Here is an 18621-nt window from a genome sequence, read left to right as displayed (position 1 = left end):
TCTAGAGTTCAGTTAATAGTATTGTGCTAATGTTGGTATCTCATTTTGATAAATGTACCATGGTAATGCAAGATGTTAAGTGGTTGAGGGGTATATGAAAACTTAATCCTCTTTTCACCCCCTTTGTGAGTCTAAAATTATTCCAAAATCAAAGATTTTAGAATGCTTTTATTGTTTGTTTTTTAAAATTTTCTGCCACACCCTGCAGGACTTGGGATCTTATTTTCCCAACCAGAGATAAAACCCCCTGCAGTAAAAGCACAGTCTTAACCTCTGGACCACCACGAAGGTCCCTAAATGCACTTGTGGGGGGCGGGGGTTGGGAAGTGGGGAGTGACTACTTTTTAAAAATCAAATGCACTAGAAACTCTCATCCCAATTCTGTCCTTAGTTCTAGCTGAAAGAGAAAATTCCAGAAGCAATTACACAGAAAAATTCTTATGGAGAATGGGGATGGCTGGGGAGAGGGAGTCCCTCAAATGAAGATATGATCTGTGATCCTCATAGAAAATAGTTCCTAAAGCTGAGGAGAGTTTAAAATATGCTAGATGGGGACCTCCCTGGCCATTCCACTCCAGAGGACACGGGTTTGAGCATCACCTGGGAACTTAGAAACATTATTAGGCACTGCTCCAGACATACGGGATCAAATGCTCTGGGAGCAGGGTCGGCAATTTGTATCTTTACAAATCCTCTTGTGATTTGGATTCAGACAGAAGTTTTATCCTGTTTTAGATCAGAAGCAGGCAAATTATGACCTATAGGCCAAATCTACCTTACTACTGTTTTTGTACAGTTTGTGAGCCAAGAATGATTTTTACATTTTTAAATGGGGAAAAATAATCAAAAGAAGAATAATATTTCACAACGTGAAAGTTGTATAAAGTTCAAAGGTCAGTGTCTATAAGTAAAATTTTATTGAACCCAACTATTCATTTATGCATTGTCTGTGGTTGCTTTTGTGCTACGACAGCAGAATTGAGTAGTTGCAACAGAGACCTTGTGGCCCAGAAGGTTAAAATATTTACTCTCTGACCCTTTACAGAAAACATTTGCCAATTGCTATTCTAGAATATGCTCAGCATAAATGAATAAACAGATACCTCCAGGGTAGAGTTGTCAAGTCAAATATGGTACAATATTTGGGGCATACTTACACTAAAATGACATTCACTGTTTATCTGAAATTCACATTTAACCAGGTGACCTAGATTTTTTGATTGAGACATACTTGATTTACAAGATTATATTAGTTTCAGGTGCACAGGTGTTCTACACATTTATTTGCTAAACCCTATCCCAGGGAGAACTCCATGCTTCCAAAATCGTGTTAACCAGCAAGAATGAAGGTCAGGAGCCTCCAGTAAGCTAATCCCAGGCTTGCTCTTAGGTGCTGTGGCCAGGTAGGACTGGGCTGGACTTGGGCTTGCAGAGGGGAGAGAAGGGAGGAGACCTGGGGTTCATCTATGACACAAATGAGAGAGCTGTTGAGTTACCTGAGTTTCAAGGATTTCCCAGAATGGAAAAGCGCAGCACCTTAAAAGGGGCACACAGGAGGCTCCTGACCAGGACTGTGGTTACTCAGCTATGTTCTTAGATTACCTTTGTTGGGCTGGCCCAAGAGGAATGCTGATGCTTGGCACCCTGCTACCTGAACTTGGCAGGGCTGGAGTCTTATGGACCCACCTAAGAGAGGCCTTCAGGTCCTTGAGTCACCATGCTGCGTAGAACATGTTTCCCTCCACCCTGAAAGCCTGTTTGGCATACAAGCAGGATGAATTAGCCTTTTTCTTTTCTTTTTCTCACTCCCTGTCCTCAAAAGCCTAAGATTGAAGCAGTCACCCATCTCTAGGCCTGTCCTTACCTGCTCCCTGAGCGGCAACGCTCACACCCTTTGGCCTGAATCATTTCAGGTAACAAACGAGTTGCCCCCCAAGGGAGCCAAGAGCCTATCCTTCTCTCTGTACCTTAGAGCTGACGTTATGGGAAAATACTTGGTATACAACAGATGTTCATTCAATGGTGGTTTCCATTATATTGACTTAGAACAGGGGGCTAAGCCCTTCATTCCTGTCCTATTTGGTGGCAGATTTGATCTGGTAGGAAACCCTCTTGCTCAGGAGCCGTGAGGCACACCAGTGTGTCATGCTGGTAGCTGGGGACTTAGGGCAGGGCTCTGCATTACTTGGATGTAGTGGTTGTGGGCATCTCCACTGGATAACTTTTCTAATTTTCCTTTGCTTTTCTTTTCCACCTTGATCCAATGCCTAATCCTAATCCTCCACAGAATAAACAGAACAGTGACACAGTTCATATTTTTCATGGATTTCTCGACCTTTTGAAAATGTATTTATTTTTATTCTTGGCTGCACTGGGTCTTCGTTGCTGCACTAGGTCTTCCTCTGATTGTGGAAAGTGGGAGCTACTCTCAAGCTGCAATGCCAGGGCTTCTCATTGCAGTGGCTTCTCTGGTGGAGCACAAGCTCTAGGTGCGTGGGCTTAAGTAACTGTGGCTCACTGGCTCAGTAGTCGTGGCACACGAGGAATATCTTGGAATTTCCTGCAATACTTAGTATAAAGAAGGACAAAAATACCAAATAGGCACAGAATTAAAGGTAGACAGAGATCAAGGCAGAAAAACACAGAACCAAGATTTAAGAGTTGGGGGTTATGGTCTTGTTTTGGCCAATAATTTAAGATATACTCCTGGGCCTCATTTTTCCCAACAGGAAAAGAGAGAATGGGTCTGAGAGCTCCTTTCAGCTTTCAGTCCCAGCGGTGCCCTCTTTGTTCACTCTAGCACTTCCAATTCTGTCCACCAGGTGGCATATGAATGCTAAATTGCCCAGGCCTCTTTCAAATTAGAGGAGAAGGCAATGGCAACCCACTCCAGTACTCTTGCCTGGAAAATCCCATGGACGGAGGGGCCTGGTGGCCTGCAATCCATGGGGTCGCTAGGAATTGGACACGACTGAGTGACTTCACTTTCACTTTTCACTTTCATGCATTGGAGAAGGAAATGGCAACCCACTCCAGTGTTCTTGCCTGGAGAATCCCAGGGACGGGGGAGCCTGGTGGGCTGCCATCTATGGGGTTGCACAGAGTCGGACACGACTGAAGCGACTTAGCAACAGCAGCTTTCAAATTAGAAGGGATAGATCTCATTTTAATTGTAAAAAATTAAAAATAAAACAGAGGACATTCCCTGGTGGTCCAGTGGTTAAAATTGTGCATTCCCAATTTCCAGGAGATGTGAGTTCAATCCCTAGTAGTGTAAGTAAGAGGCCGCGTACAGCCCAGTTATCTTTGTAAACTTTTTTTTTTCTTTTTTGCCCACAGGGCTTGTGGGATAGAAGAAGGAATTCACAGGGCCTGGACTCCACCTTAGGCCTGTTCATGCTGATCATGCTCGACCACCTTTCCAATGGACTCTGAACTCTGTGTTTAGTGCCTATGAAAACAACAACAGAAGGATAAGAGCCCCTCCAGACAGGGGAACCTTGAAGATCGTATCTAGGTTACTCATCGCCTAAGAGAAAACATACACTAATCACCCCTTCCTCCAGACAGGCCATAAATTTTTCTCTATCTATTGGAGTGTAACCTCGGGTTTATTGATTATTGGCTAATTATTTGACTGTTTGAGCACATGAGCACATAGCACATGAATGATGGGGTTATTGGGATTTATTTTCCTTGGTTTATGTAAGTCTCAAGGAATTTGGGGTGGTAAGTTCAGACACGTACACATGGGATATAAAAGATTTTCACAAATGCTGGTCGGGGATCCTCTGCCCTGGGCCCGCCTGTGTAATAAACTGCACTCCACTATCTGCATTGTCCTTCTGAGTGAGTTTGTTTCCCGGAATGCGTGGCTACAGCAAGGTCTTAGTTCCCGGACCAGGGACTGAGCCCGGGCCCCAGCAGTGAAGGCACTGAGTCCTAGCCACTGAATCGCCAAGAATTCCTTATATCTTTGCAATATTTATGCTCAACTTTTTATTAAGGTGTTATACACCATAAAATTCCCTCATTTTGAGGACACAATTCAATGCTGTTTTACTACATTTTACCAAGTTCTGCAGCCATTAATATAGTTTAAGTTGAGAACGCTTACATCCTCTTAATAATATTCCTCTATAAACTATGTTTCCTAACTTTAAAAATAATGAAATGTTTCAAAATCTAAAGATAGAATAATAATCATGTATACGTATCACACAGGTCTGACAAATGTTACGTTTAACAAGCACAGACTTGATATTGTAGGTACATTTCTTCATCTCCCCATCTCCCTGGCTCCTCAGAGATAAGCAGCATTCTGCTATTGGCCAGTATCCTTCCTTCTACGTTTTCATATTTTTAAAAATAATTTTATTTCTTTTAAAATGTATTTACTTTTGGCTGTGCTGGGTCTGTGTTGCTTGTGAGATTTCGTCTAGTTGTGGTGAGCGAGGGGTGACTTTCTAGTTGCTGTGCATGGGCTCCTCATTGCTGTGGTTTCTCCCATGGAGCATGGACTCCAGGGTGTGCGGGCTTCAGCACGTCGGTTCAGTAGTTGCCGCTCCAGGGCTCTAGAGCATGGGCTCAATAGTTGTGGCGTAGGGGATTTAGTTGCTCGACAACATGTGGGATTTTCCCACACCAGGGATAGAACCTATGTTTCCTACATTGGCAGGAGGATTCTTTACCACTGAGCCACCAGGGAAAGCCTTTTGTTCTCCTTTTAACTTCTGGGATATGGGAAGGGGGTGGTTTGCTGTGAAGAAGTGTTTTGTTTTTTGCAGTCTTTTCCCCACTGCTGTATTATTTTTCAATTGCTTTAGGAATTCTAGTAATCTTATGGTTTTGTTTTTAACATTTGAATCTTTGACTTGTTTGGAATTTTACTCAGCATGAATAATGAGGTAGGGTTCCAATTTTATCTTTTCCTATTGCTCCAAACCCTATTTATTGAATAATCCATCTTTTTCACAAAGCACACAATGCCATCTTTATCATATATTACATTTCCACATGCATTTCTGTCTAGTCATGGGACAGTCTGCAGGATCCTTTCAAGGGCAGGTCAATGCTGGGGCCACAAATAAGGACTCTGCGGAGCTGACTGGAATCTGTGTTCTGAGTCTGAACTTTATCTATACAGCCTCTGGGTTGCTGAACTCTGGGAAGAGCTTTTGTCAGCTGCAAATGGCTGCTAGGTGCCAAGAAGGCAGTCTCTGGTTTAGAAAAAAGGAGCTTCTGGGAAGTAGTGCTGCTGTGTGGTCAGGTCTCTGATGAAGACAAAGCATAAAAGAGATTAAAACTCACAAACTGAGAAATGCACAAACTGATTCTAAAGTCTATATGCAAATGACCTATAGTGGCCAAATAAATCTCAAAAAAGAGAAACAGAGTAGCAGGACTTACATGATGAGATTTCAAGACATACCATAAAGCCACAGTCTTAAGACAGTGTGCTATTGGCCTAAGACAGACAAATAGATAAGTAGGACAGAGAGTCCAGATACAGCTGCCTGTATGTCCTTGGATTTATGACAAAGGCCCAAGTCCAGTTCAATGGAAGAATGAAGTCCCCGCTCCACAGTAAATGAAGCAAAAGGATATACCTTAAAAACAAACAAATAAAAAACCTATGGGACTTTCCTGGCAGTCCAGTGTTGGGACTCTGCGTTTCCACTGCAGGGTGCTAGGGTTCAATCCCTGGTTGGGGAACTAAGATACCTCATGCCAAAATGTGGCAAAGAAACAAAAAGCCCTTTACCCCAACCTCAGACCATACAGAAATACTAATTCAAGATGGGTCACAGACTGAAATGTAAAAAGTAAAACAATAAGACTTCTAGAAGAAAACATAGAATATCTTTGTTACCGTGGGGTAAGCAAGGTTTTTTTTTTAATAAGCACAAAAAAGCACAAATTATAATAGATAATTCTTCCCTTTAATCAATATTTATATAGTGCCTACTGGGCAGTATATATGCTAGGTGCCAGACATGCCCATGAAAAAATGTCAGCCCAGCCTTGGAGCAGCTGGTTCAGTTTAAGAGGATAGACAGGCACCTCCTCAGGCAACAATACTGTAGCTCTCTAGGGGCCCTGATTGGTGACCACAGGAGGCAGTGGGGGCCAGAGGAGGGGTACCTTACCCAGAGTTCTTGAAAGGCTTGTTGCAATACGTGAGGTCAAAGCCAAGTCTTGAAGGATAAGGAAAGCCTGACAAGTCATAGCAGACAGAAACAGTGCTTTCAAAGTCCTAGCAGGGACAAGAGAAGGTGGGTAGAACTGCAAGATCTTCAAGCTGGTGGGAGCAGGTGCTTGGGACTGCATATAGTTTCAAGAATGTATCTATGTTTTTAATTTTCCTGTAATTGAACTTGGTTCTCTAAGTTTATTGTACACAAGAATCACCCACCAACTTCTAAAATGAACATTCTGGGACTGCCGCAGAAATATTTACCCATTGGGACTTCTCTGGTAGTCCGGTGGCTAAGTCTCTGTGCTCCCAATGCAGGGAGCCCAGGTTCGATCCCTGGCCAGGGAACTAGATCCCACATTCTGCAACTAAGACCCAGCGCAGTCAAAAAAATATATATATTTACCCATTTATCTAGTAGGTGTGAAGTGGGCCTGAAAATGCATCTTAATGAGCAATCCTCCCCCCCACCCCACACTAATTCTGCCAGCCAGCAAACCACCCTTTGAAAAACAATGATTATGCACTAAGGTTCTTCCCCCTGGGAAACAGGAAGTACTTTCTTCGGCAGCGTGGTGCCAAGACAGCTGAGAGTTTTTCTGGAAAATCAGGTTATGACGCAAGTGAGCCTGGTGTCTCCTTCTCTGGATCTAGAAGGGCTCTGTGCAAGCATCTAAGGGATGAGGAAGCCAGAGGGCAGAGAGCAGCAGCCTCTGGGAACTCTGCCTAGTAACGGGGAGCTCTGGACGATTTTCCAGCATGCCCTGGGGACTCAGGTCCAGTCTCCATTCTCCTTATGAATATGTATGAGCCCCCAGAAGTCAGCTGAGTTTCCTAGCCACCTGCTTCAGAATTGACAGAATAATGTAAACATTTCAGAGCCTGAAGGGCATACCAATAGCAAGTTTCAGGGCCTGGCACCTTGACTAGGAAACTGTTTTCTAGCAGTGCTTTCACAAGTGTTTCTTCTGTAACAGATGAATATACCTGTGAATATGTGGAAAGTATCAAACAAAAAGGATTTTTTAAAGGCTGCCCTGAAAGTTCTACCTTCGATGACGGGGTTGGTGTGTATGAGTGCCCTTCCTATAGCAGACACTAGGAAGACTCCCTAATACCAACCTCCTGGGAATTCCCGGGTAGTCCAGTGGTTAAGACCCTGGGCTTTCACTGCCAAGGGCCCAGGTTCAATCCCTGGTCAGGGAACTAAGATCCCACAAGCCCCGTGGCATGGCCAAAGGGGAAAAAAGTCATTCCAAATGCCAACCTCCCCGTTTACTCCCTGCCAAAGGCCTTATTTCCCCTTCCCAGCTTGTCCATTGTCTAAGTACCTGGTGACCAACTAATGGGCCAGCTCCTGGGGTCATTGAGAGATAGAAGAAGACAGAACCCAAAACTCATCGGTGGAAATTAAGAGGTTAGTGGTGGGGGGTGGGGAAGCAAAGGCTAACCATAAATACTTGAGAATCACCAACTCATGAGAAGTGGAGATATTTATGAATACATGGATGGCTGGAACTTTTAATAACCAATATATGCATACCCTATAGCCTTGCCCAGGAATTCCATGCTTGGGTGTACATCTAACTGAAATGAATGTCATATCTAATCAAAGAACTAGAAATTCATTCTTCCCCAAAATAGAAGCAAACCAAATGTTCATCAACTGTAGAATGGGTTAATAAATTGTGATATGCTCAAAATTTATTTGGGATGCTATGCAGAAATGATAATGAACAAACTAAGGCTATATGTGAGAACATGAGTGAATATATTGCATGAAATATGAAATATAAAATCAAATATTGCATGAATAAATCAGACACTGAAGAGTATATAATGAGTTATTTACATGATGTACAGGAATAGGTAAAACTTATTTATTTATTTGTCTGAGCTATAATTGACATAAAATATTGTATAAATTTAAGGTATAAAACATGTTAATTTGATGCATTCATATATTGCAATATGATTACCACCTTAGCAATTGCTAATACCTCTATCATTTCACACAATTATTATTTCTTTTTTGTGATGAGAACACAAAACAATGATAGAAGTCAGAAAACTGGTTGTCCTGTAGGAATAGGGAATAGGGTTAAACAGGGAAAGAGCCTAAAAGAACCCACTGGTGCTGGAAATATTCTATTTCTTGATCTGGGTGGTGGTAACAGGCATGTAGACATATGTAAAAATTCATTGTGTAAATTCCCCTTCTAGGTAGAATTTCTCCTAGCAAAATGAGAACATATGTCTACACAAAAAAACTGTATACAAATATTCAGGGACTTCCCTGGCGGTCCAGTGGTTAAGACTCTGTGCGTCCACTGCAGAGGGTGCAGGTTTCATCCTTGGTTGGGGAACTAAGATCCCACATGCCATGTGGCAGGGCCAAGAACAAAAAACAAAACCAAACAAAATCCCAAATGTTGTTCATAGCAGCATTATTCATTGTAGCCAACAGGCAGAGACAACCCTTTATTAGTTTGCTAGGTGTTTCCTCAGTGGCACCCCACTCCAGCACTCTTGCCTGGAAAATCCCATGGACGGAGGAGCCTGGTAGGCTGCAGTCCACGGGGTTGCTAAGAGTCTGGACACGACTGAGCGACTTCACTTTCACTTCTCACTTTCATGCATTAGAGAAGGAAATGGCAACCCACTCCAGTGTTCTTGGTTGGAGAATCCCAGAGACGGGGAAGCCTGGTGGGCTACTGTCTATGGGGTTGCACAGAGTCGGACACGACTGAGGCGACTCAGCAGCAGCAGCAGCAGCAGACAGTAAAGAATCTGCCTGCAATGCAGGAGACCTGGGTTCGATCCCTGCGTGGGAAAGATCCCCTGGAGGAGGGCATGGCTACCCACTCCAGTATTCTTGCCTGGAGAATCCCATGGACAGAGGAGACTGGCGGGTTATAGTTTATAGAGTGGCAAAGAGTTGGACACGACTGAGTGACTAACACTTTCACTTTCAGGGCTGCGGTAGCAAAGTACCATAGACTACGTGCCTTAAATAGACATTTATTTTCTCACCATTCTGAAGACTAGAAGACAGAGATCAAAGTATCAACAGAGTTGGTTTCTTCTGAGGCCTCTCTCACTGGCTTGTACTTGACTTCTCCCTGTATCTAACATAGTTTTCTCTGTGTGTCTGTGTCCCTATTTCCTCCTATTCGAAGGAAACCAGTCAGTTGGATTAGGGCCCGTCCTAACGACGAGGGCCCATCCTCATTTTACTTAATTACCTCTTTAAAGACCCTGTCTTCAAATACAGTCACATTTTTAAGTGCTTGGAATTAGGACTTCAACATGTTAATTTTTTATTTTATTGAAATAAAACAATAAAATAAAAACAATGTTGTGTTCGTTTCAGGTGTACAGCAAAGTGATTCAGTTATAGATATATATATATATACACATATATATTTATTGTTGTTTGGTCGCTCATTCATGGCTGACTCTTTAGAGACCCCATGGACTGTAGCCCCCCAGGCTCCTCTGGCCATGGGATTCTCCAGGCAAGAATACTGGAGTGGGCTGCCATTTCCTTCTCCAGGGGATCTTCTGTCCCAGGGATCAAATCTGCATCTCCTGTATTGGCAAGTGGATTCTTTATCACTGAGTCACTAGTGAATGTGTTCTTTCTAAAATTCTTTATATGTTATTACATTTTACATTGTTAATAGGTTCTTGAGTATAGTTCCCTAATTTTTGGAGGACATAATTCAGCTCATAACAAACCCACATGTCCATTGACTGATGATTGGAAAACAGAATTGGTATATCCATTATAAAAGAATATCATTCAGCAGGAAAAAAAAATGAAGTATTGACCCACGCTACAACATAAATAAATCTTTAAAATATCATGCTAAGTGAAAGAAGCCAGCCACAACAACGTACATGTTGTCTGATTCCATTCCTATGAATGTCCAGCATAGAATAGTGGTTGCCAGGCCCAGAGTGGAGAAAAGGGAGAAACAGAGAGTGACAACTCATGAGCTCAAAAGTTCCTTTTGAGGTGGCAAAAATATTCTAAAATTAATTGTGGTGACGGTTGCACAACTCTGTGAATATACTAAATATCACTAAAAGATTAATTGAGTGAATCGTATTAATATATGAATTATATCTCAGGAGAGCTGTTATGAAAAATTCACTGCACTATTCCCTTAAGATTTCTGCACTTTGTTGTGGCATTTGTCCCAATACAAATTAAAGCAAATCAAAACTATATTGTCCCATTTACAACAAGTTTCTATTGCATAGCACAGAGAACTATATCCAATCTCCCGGGACAAACCATAATGGAAAAGAATATAAAAAAGAACAAACATATGTGTATAACTGAGTCACTTTGCTGTACAGCAGAGATTGGCACAACATTGTAAATCAGTTATGCTTCAAGAAAATCAAACAAACAGAGGGACTCCTTGGCAGTCCAGAGGTTAACACTCTATTTTTCTACTGCAGTGGGCACAGGTTTGATCCCTAGGGAACTAAGATCCCACATGCTGTACTGTGTGGCGAAAAAAAAAAGCAAAACTATCTTAGCTCCAGAGGTATTGAAGAAGGTGGGTGGAAAGGGAGACAGTGTCCGGGGACTTGCTCAGTGGTAGAGTTGCCCCTCAGTGTATCTGAAAAAGCATCAGATAGGATGGGACCAGGGACCTGAAAATGGATGAAGCTGGGGAAGACCTGAAGGAAGGGAAAATGGAATGCCTGAGAGTAAAACGGAATTCAACTCCGTGAAAACGAATTTGATTTTGGCCAAACAAAAACAAAACTACATGATAATATTTCATATGAAGCAGCTCATAAAGAAAATCTGCAACTTCTACAGATCAGAGATGACCATTGGGAACACCTTGCTATAATCCTGCAAGTATGAATTGAGTGCCTTCTGTGTGTTGGAGTCTGCGTGAGGCACCAGGCCAGGAATATGTGACTCCAGACAGCTACTGCCAAGTGCGTGTGGGAGGAAGGGGAGAGCGAGGGTGCCTGCTGAAGACGCAAGGAAAAGCTGCATTCTGTTAGGAAAAGCCATAACCCTGAGCTGGGGCTGAGGCTGAGAGGGGTAGAGGATGGGGGAGGAGGACAGTGTTTGTGAACTGGGAAAGTCAGGCAAGTGCTTGGGTGGGGGAAGTCCATTCTGGCTTCTCAGACAGCTTTAGCTAGAAGAGAGGGACCTCTGCTTCCCCATCCTGGTACAATCACTTTGGGAAAACAGTCTGGTAGTTTCCTGTAAAATTAAAACATAGACTTACCATGTGATCCAGCAGTTTGAGTTTGGCAGAGCCAGGACCAGCAAGGCAATACCTATCCCGAGGGCTTTAACAAAATTCCACTCCGGTCAGAGCTGCATCTGCCTGAGCCAAGAAGGGAGAAGTTCAGGTCCTGTTCCCCAAAATTCAGCATCTATAAAGCCGGGTGGCGTTTGCAGGTATGAGAGATGAGGGGTAGTCTGGCATCAAATATTGCAATTCTTCAACAAGCCCCCAAATGATCCTGGCACAAGTGGGTGGGAGGTGGGAGGAAGTTTCTTCAACTGTAGTTGGAGAAATACTGCCTAAGGGGAACTGATCTAATCCTCTTTTACAGATTGGCTCCTAGTAAACAAGGCTCACGGGACTTCGTGATGGACAGGGAAGCCTGGCGGGGCTGCAGTCCATGGGGTCGCAAAGAGTCAGACGTGACTGAGCGATTGAACTGAACTGAAGGGGAACATAATCGTCTTTTACGGATTGTCTCCTAGTAAACAAGTCTCACCTAAACCCTTTCTGCTGTTGCTATAAATCACCCCACGCTACCTGCCTCTTTTGGTTAGCAATAAAAAGTTGGATAAACTTTTAAAAACTTCTGCTGCTGGATACAGGCCAGTAAAAATAAGACACTTGGAGCTTGTCATTATTTCTATTTTATTCCTTGGTACCCTGGATGATGCCTCCCACTTTAAACTCTGAATTCAGAGGAACTTCTGGGTCACGCATGCAGGGGAAGAAAGTGAGTTGTTCCCAGGAGATAGGAGTGCGCTATTCTTTCGTTTGTTTATTCAAAGCATAATTATATCAAGTTGTGCATATGTAGAACAACTGGAACTCTCATATGCTGCTGGGGGGAATGTTAAATGGTACAATCATTGTGGGAAAACAGTTTGGCAGCTTCTTGTAAAATTAAAACATAGACTTACCATATGATCCAACAGTTCCACTTCTTAGTATTAATCCAAGAGAAATAAGAACATATGCCCTGGACTTTCCTGGTGATCCAGTAGCTAAGACTCTGAGCTCCCAAAGAAAGGAGGCAGTTGGGGCTCCATCTCTGGTTGGGGAATAAGATCCCACATGCCGCAACTAAGACACTATGTGGCCAAATAAATAAATATAAAAAAAATTAATAAAAAACAACATCAGTTCAGTTCAGTTCAGTTCAGTCACTCAGTTGTATCCGACTCTTTGCAACCCCGTGAATCGCAGCACGCCAGGCCTCCCTGTCCATCACCAACTCCCAGAGTTCACTGAGACTCACGTCCATCGAGTTAGTGATGCCATCCAGCCATCTCATCCTCTGTCGTCCCCTTCTCCTCCTGCCCCCAATCCTTCCCAGCATCAGAGTCTTTTCCAATGAGTCAACTCTTCGCATGAGGTGGCCAAAGTACTGGAGTTTCAGCTTTAAATTAATAAAAAACAACATAGGTCCTCCCAAAAGCTTTGTACCGAATGTTCCTAGCAGCTTTATCTTTATTAGTGAAAAACTGGAATCAATTCTATCAACACAAATTGTGGTGTATCCATGTAATGAAAAGCTAGTGCTGCTGCTGAGTCTCTCAGTCGTGTCTGACTCTTTGTGACCCCATGGACTGCAGCCCGTCAGGCTCCTCTCCATGGGGATTCTCCAGGCAAGAATACTGGAGTGGGTTGCCATGCCCTCTTCTAGCAGATCATCCCAACCCAGAGATCAAACCCAGGTCTCCCACATTGCTGGTGGATTTTTTACTAACTGAGTCACAAGGGAAGCTCAATGGAAAGCTACTAGGCAATAAAAGGGAATATATTATTGATACGATCAATAGCACAGGTGAACATCAAAAACATTATGCTGAGGGAAAGAAACCGGACACAGAAGTGGACATACTGTATGATTCTATTTCTGTGAAATTTCACTCTGAAGTATACAAAGCATCACATGGGCTGCCAGGGTCTGGGTGAGCAGTGTAGACTGAGAAGAATGATCGGAACTCTATCTTGATTGTAGTCATAGTTACAGATGTCAAAACTGCACTGTGCACTTAAAATGGCTGCTGGGTTTGTAAATTAGGCTTCCATAAAACTGAAAAATAGGGTAAAAAAGAAAACTATATTATGCCAGATTACTCAACCAACAAGGCATACAAAGCAGTCAGCAGGTATAAAAGTCTGACTTAGGATTCTCTCATCAATACATTTTGTGCCGGTCAGGAGAAGAGGGAGAAATTTTGATTCTTTTTATGCGTGTATGCTTATAAAAGTAACCCATTTGTAAGAAGTTAAAGTTGTGTAGAATGCGAGATCTCAGTTCCCCAATCAAGGATGGAATCTATACCCCCTTGCAGTGGAAGGCAGAGTCTTAAGCACTGGACCACCACAGAAGTCCATCTATTTTTTTTTTTTCTTTTTAACTTAACAAAACATGCTTTATTCAGTAAAAACTGGTGAGTGTAGGCAGGACAGGGCAGATGTACACAGGGGCTGGGGACAGGAGGGTTAGGGGTTAGCACAGGGGGACATGACTCAGGATGCAGGAGCCAGAGATCAGAAGACATGGATGCAGGTGGGTCTTCAGTAACTTGTCATCTGCTTTTCTGGAGGCTCTGTGAGGCTCAAGAGCCCCTGGGGGTTCCAGAGGCTTGACCAGCAAGGGAAGGCTTGTTCCCACAGACCTAGGGAGGCCCTGCTGCCAGCATCAGCAGGGGGCAGGATGAGAGCACCTGGACAGCAAGCACCCTTCACATGGGGCCCGGAGCTCCAGGCTGGTCTCTAAGATAGGGTTGTCCAAGGTGGAGAGTGATACAGAAACTCAGAAGCATTTAGCTCCATCATTCAAAGCTGAAAAAAGCCAGTAACAGAGCCCACGTGGATTATCAAATGAAGTAACCACCACCCTCCCACCCCCAATAAAAAGCAAAAACAGCCCCCAAATTGTCATGGATCACCATCTCCTTGACTCCAGCTCAAAGGTTTGGGCTCCACTGTCAAAGGAACCCCCACTTCCCTACTCAAATTAGATGTAATTCTTAGTGGGGCACTTGGAGGGACTCCAAATCTGTGGGCTGATGGTGAGTATCAGGCCATATAATGACTGGAGCCCTAGGACCCCCCACCCCAGGAAGGGCAGGTGCAGGACAGTGGCCCCCAACTGAGCAACAATAGGCCAGAAGTCGCCTAGTCCAGGTAGACGGAAGCCCTCAGCTCCCGCTTTTGGGCCTCAGACACTAGGGCATTGTAGAAGTTCCAGATGATGGTGTGGGCTGTCCAGGACCCAGTGATCAGGGTCAGGACCACTGAGATGACAAAGATGATCTGGAAGATGAGCACCAGACAAGCCTTGGAATCCTTGTCCTCCATGCAGGGGGTGCACTTGGCTCCCACGAGGTAGACCAGCAGGCCGAGCGGGACCACAGGTAGAGAGATGATGCAGAAGGTTCGGGTAGCCTGCAGGTCCTGGGGCAGCGCCAGCAGCAAGTTGTACACCTTGCACTGCATCCACTTAGAACATCCAAAGCCCCTCCCACACCACCTGGGCCACCACAAGGCCATTGCTGATGAAAACGTTTACCTTCCACAGGGGCTGGGTGCAGGACATGACGACATTTACCCAGCCAAGCAGCATCAGGATATCCCCAGTATTTGCAAACCAGAGGAGTCCATGGTGAGGTTGAGCAGCAAAGGAGTCCACAAAGATTTGGAGTAGCTGGCTGAGTCTATTTTTTTTTCTTTTAATATTTATTTTTATTTGTGTATTTATTTGGCTTCCCAGGTGGCACCAGTGATAAAGAACCTGCCTGCCAATGCAGGAAACATAAGAGACACAGATTCGATCCCTGGGTGGGGAAGATCCCCTAGAGGAGGGCATGGCAACCCACTCTAGTATTCTTGCCTGGAGAATTCTATGGACAGAGGAGCCTGGGCAGGCTAAAGTCCATGGAGTCCCAAAGAATCGGACATGGCTGAAGCAACTTAGCACAGCACAGTCCATGTGTTTATTTGACCGCACCGGGTCTTAGTTGCGGCTCGAGGGGCATCTTCATAGCTGCGTGCGGGGTCTTTAGTTGCAGCATATGAGCTCTCAGCTGAGGCATGTGGGATCTAGTTCCCCAATCAGGGATGGAACCTGGGCCCTCTGCTTTGGAAGTAGGGAGTCTTAGCCACTGGATCACCTGGGAAGTCCCAAGTCCGTTTATTTTTTATTGCTGAAAACAGTATTAGTCATCCTTGTAATTACACAGCATGAGGATTCCTATATGTAAGTTAGTTTCCTAGAAGTCTCTTGGTCAAAAAAGCAGCTTCAAGGAGAGAAAAAAATGATTCCCTTTCTGTTGCTGTGGCTATAGGATATGTGTGTGGGGGTGGGGCAGGGGAGGAAAGGAGATACATTCTCAAGGATTCAGGTTCTTATAGTTTTTTTTTTTTTAATCAGACAAGATTATTAATGACAAGACAAAACCCAACTCTGGTTGACTTAGTGAAAATCGAGTTTTGTTGAAAGGATTCTGTTTAGTTCATAGGATTAGGGGACAGCTTTGTTATAAATTGAATAACATTTCGCAGATCAGTTTGAGATTGGAATCACCAGTGTAATACAGCTGCTATGGGAAAATCTGTTTCAAACTTCTGAAACCTGGGCTTCCCTGGTGGCTCAGTGGTGAAGAATCTGCCTGCCAATGCAAGAGAGATGGGTTTGATCCCTGGTCTAGCAAGATCCCACATGCCTCAGTGCAACTAAGCCCGTGAGCCACAACTATTAAGCCTGTGCTCTAGAGCCCTGAAGCAACTGCTGAGCCCTTGCGCTGCAACTGCTGAAGCCTGAGCACCCTAGAGCCTGTGCTCCACAAGAGAAGCCACTGCAGTGAGGAGCCGTCTGACCGTGGCTTGGGTGGTCTTACACCGTAACTGTTCTGTTCCACCCCCAGCTGGGTATAGTTACTCAATTCTGATGCTAAGGTCTGGAGTTAGCCTCTGCCTCCAAACACGAACAGACTCAGTCCCTGTGACGTGGTGGTAAAATAAGAAATAAAATATTTGGTCTTTGTCCTAGTTCCTGGCCTAAGAGCTTCTGAGACCCTTGGAAAATTCCCTGAGTGTTAGTGGTGATAATTCTTTGTTGCTCATATAAGCTCCTTTCAACCACACCTGAGTTTAATTTATACTAATGAGGTGACTCTTGGTGGGTCCCTAGATAGCTGGTTACCAGATAAACCAACCAGGTGACTAGAGCATTGGAATTTTTAGTCTCACCCTTTGCCCACCTCCTAGAGAAGGGAGCGGGGCTGGATACTGAGTTTATCACAAATGGCCACAATGATTTAATCAATCATGCCTGTGTAATTGAACCTCCGTTGTTGTTGTTCAGTCGCTAAGTCGAGTCTGACTCTCTGCGACTCCGTGGACTACAGCACTCCAGTCTCCTTTGCCCTCCACTATCTTCCAGAGTTTGCTCCAACTCACATCCATAAAAACCTCTAAACTATGACCTTCAGGGAGTTTCCATATGTCAGGAAGGTGCCGCACTTGAACTCCACAGGGACAGACATTCCTGTGCTTGGGACCCATTCAGACCTTGCCCTGTGTACCTCTTAGTCTGGCTGATCAATTAACTGTATCCTTTATAACACCCTTTATGAGAAACCAGGAAAATTGAGTAAAGTGTTTCTCTGAGTTCTGTGAGCCAATATAGCAAATTATCAAATACGAGGAGGGAATTGTGGGAATCTTCCATTCATAGCTGGTTGGTCAGAAGCATGGTGACAAACTGGGCTTGTGACTGGCAGCAGAAGTTGGGAGAGTAGGAGCAGTGTTGTGGGGCTGAGCCGTTAACTTGTGGGATCAGGTCGTTAGTGTGAGTCTTGAATTAAACTGTAGGATACCCAGCTGAAGACCAATAGGTTGGAGGATTGGTTGTCAGTGTGAGGAGAAACTTGTACACATGTGTTGTCAGAAGTTAATTGCTGTGCATGAAAAACAGATTTTACTAATCCTCAACAAGATGGCACTCACGTCAACTGCCGGCCACATGTCAGGGGTCCCCAGATCAACCATACTTCTGACCAACTGGCTTCAAATTTAGGGTTTCCCATGACTCTCTTAGGTTTTTCACTAGAATGACCCACAGGCTTCCCCAGTGGCTCAGCGGTAAAGAATCCAGCTGCAATTCAGGAGCCGCAGGAAACATGGGTTCTATCCCTGGTTTGGGAAGATCCCCTGGAGGAGGGCATGGCAACCCACTCCAGAATTCTTGCCTGGAGAATCCCAAGGACACAGGAGCCTGGCAGGCTACAGTCCCTAGGGTTACAAAGAGTTGGACATGACTGAAGGGACTTAGCATAGCACAGCACAGAATGACCCACAGAACTCAGGAAAGTCCTAACAACCACTGCTTGATTGTAAAGGATAGAGACCAGGAACAGCCAAATGAAGAGACACACAGGATGCAGCCTGAGGGACAACACACAGCTTTGGTGCCTTCTCCCTGTGGAGTCAGGGTGTGTCATGCTCCAGGCACACAATAGGCTCACCAATCCAGAAGCTCCCTCTAGCCTAAGTGCCAGAGTTATTATTGAGGTTTCATCACTAAAGGCAAGATAGACGAAATCACTGGTCACCTGATTGAACTCAGCCTCCAGACCCCTCCCATCTCTGGAAGTGGAAAATTCCAATCCTCTAATAATGTGATTGGTCTATCCTGGGGACCAGCCCACCATTCTTTTTTTTCAATGTTTATTTGTGTAGGTTGAGCGCGGTCTTATTTGTAGCCTGTGGGATCTAGTTCCCTGACCAGGAATTGAACCTGGGGCCCCTTTTATTGAGAGCATGAAGTCTTACCCATTGAACTATCAGGGGAAGTCCCCAGTCCACCATTCTGAAGCTATCTAGGGGTTCACTTTGAGTCACCTCACTAGCATAACATAGATGCTCCTATTGGCTCAGGAAATTCCAAGGTTTTTCTGTGCCAGGAACAAAAATCAGATACATTGTGTTCTTTATTATACCACAACAGTATCATAGTTATTGTCATTTCCATTGTGCCTCTCTTCCTGGCAAGCTTCTGGGAAGGCAGGGAGCTTGACGTGTTGTTTGCCAGTAAAGCTCCAGGATCTCATCTGGGGCCTGGCACATATGGTACCCTGTATAAATGTGCTGAGCGAATCAACGAGACTGGTGCTGATGTAG

The 18621-nt window shown here is 44.3% G+C and overlaps 1 pseudogene; it reads right to left on the bottom strand.

Annotated features, from left to right (window-relative positions):
• Positions 1 to 14455: 14455 nt before the first annotated feature.
• LOC104980038 lies at positions 14456 to 15102 on the bottom strand (annotated as a pseudogene).
• Positions 15103 to 18621: the final 3519 nt, after the last annotated feature.

This window comes from Bison bison, unplaced genomic scaffold (assembly GCF_000754665.1).
Source record: "Bison bison bison isolate TAMUID 2011002044 unplaced genomic scaffold, Bison_UMD1.0 scf7180017864495, whole genome shotgun sequence".
NCBI lineage: Eukaryota > Metazoa > Chordata > Mammalia > Artiodactyla > Bovidae > Bison > Bison bison.
The sequence above is the reverse complement of the archived record's forward strand: the minus strand, read 5'-3'. Positions and strand labels throughout refer to the sequence as shown.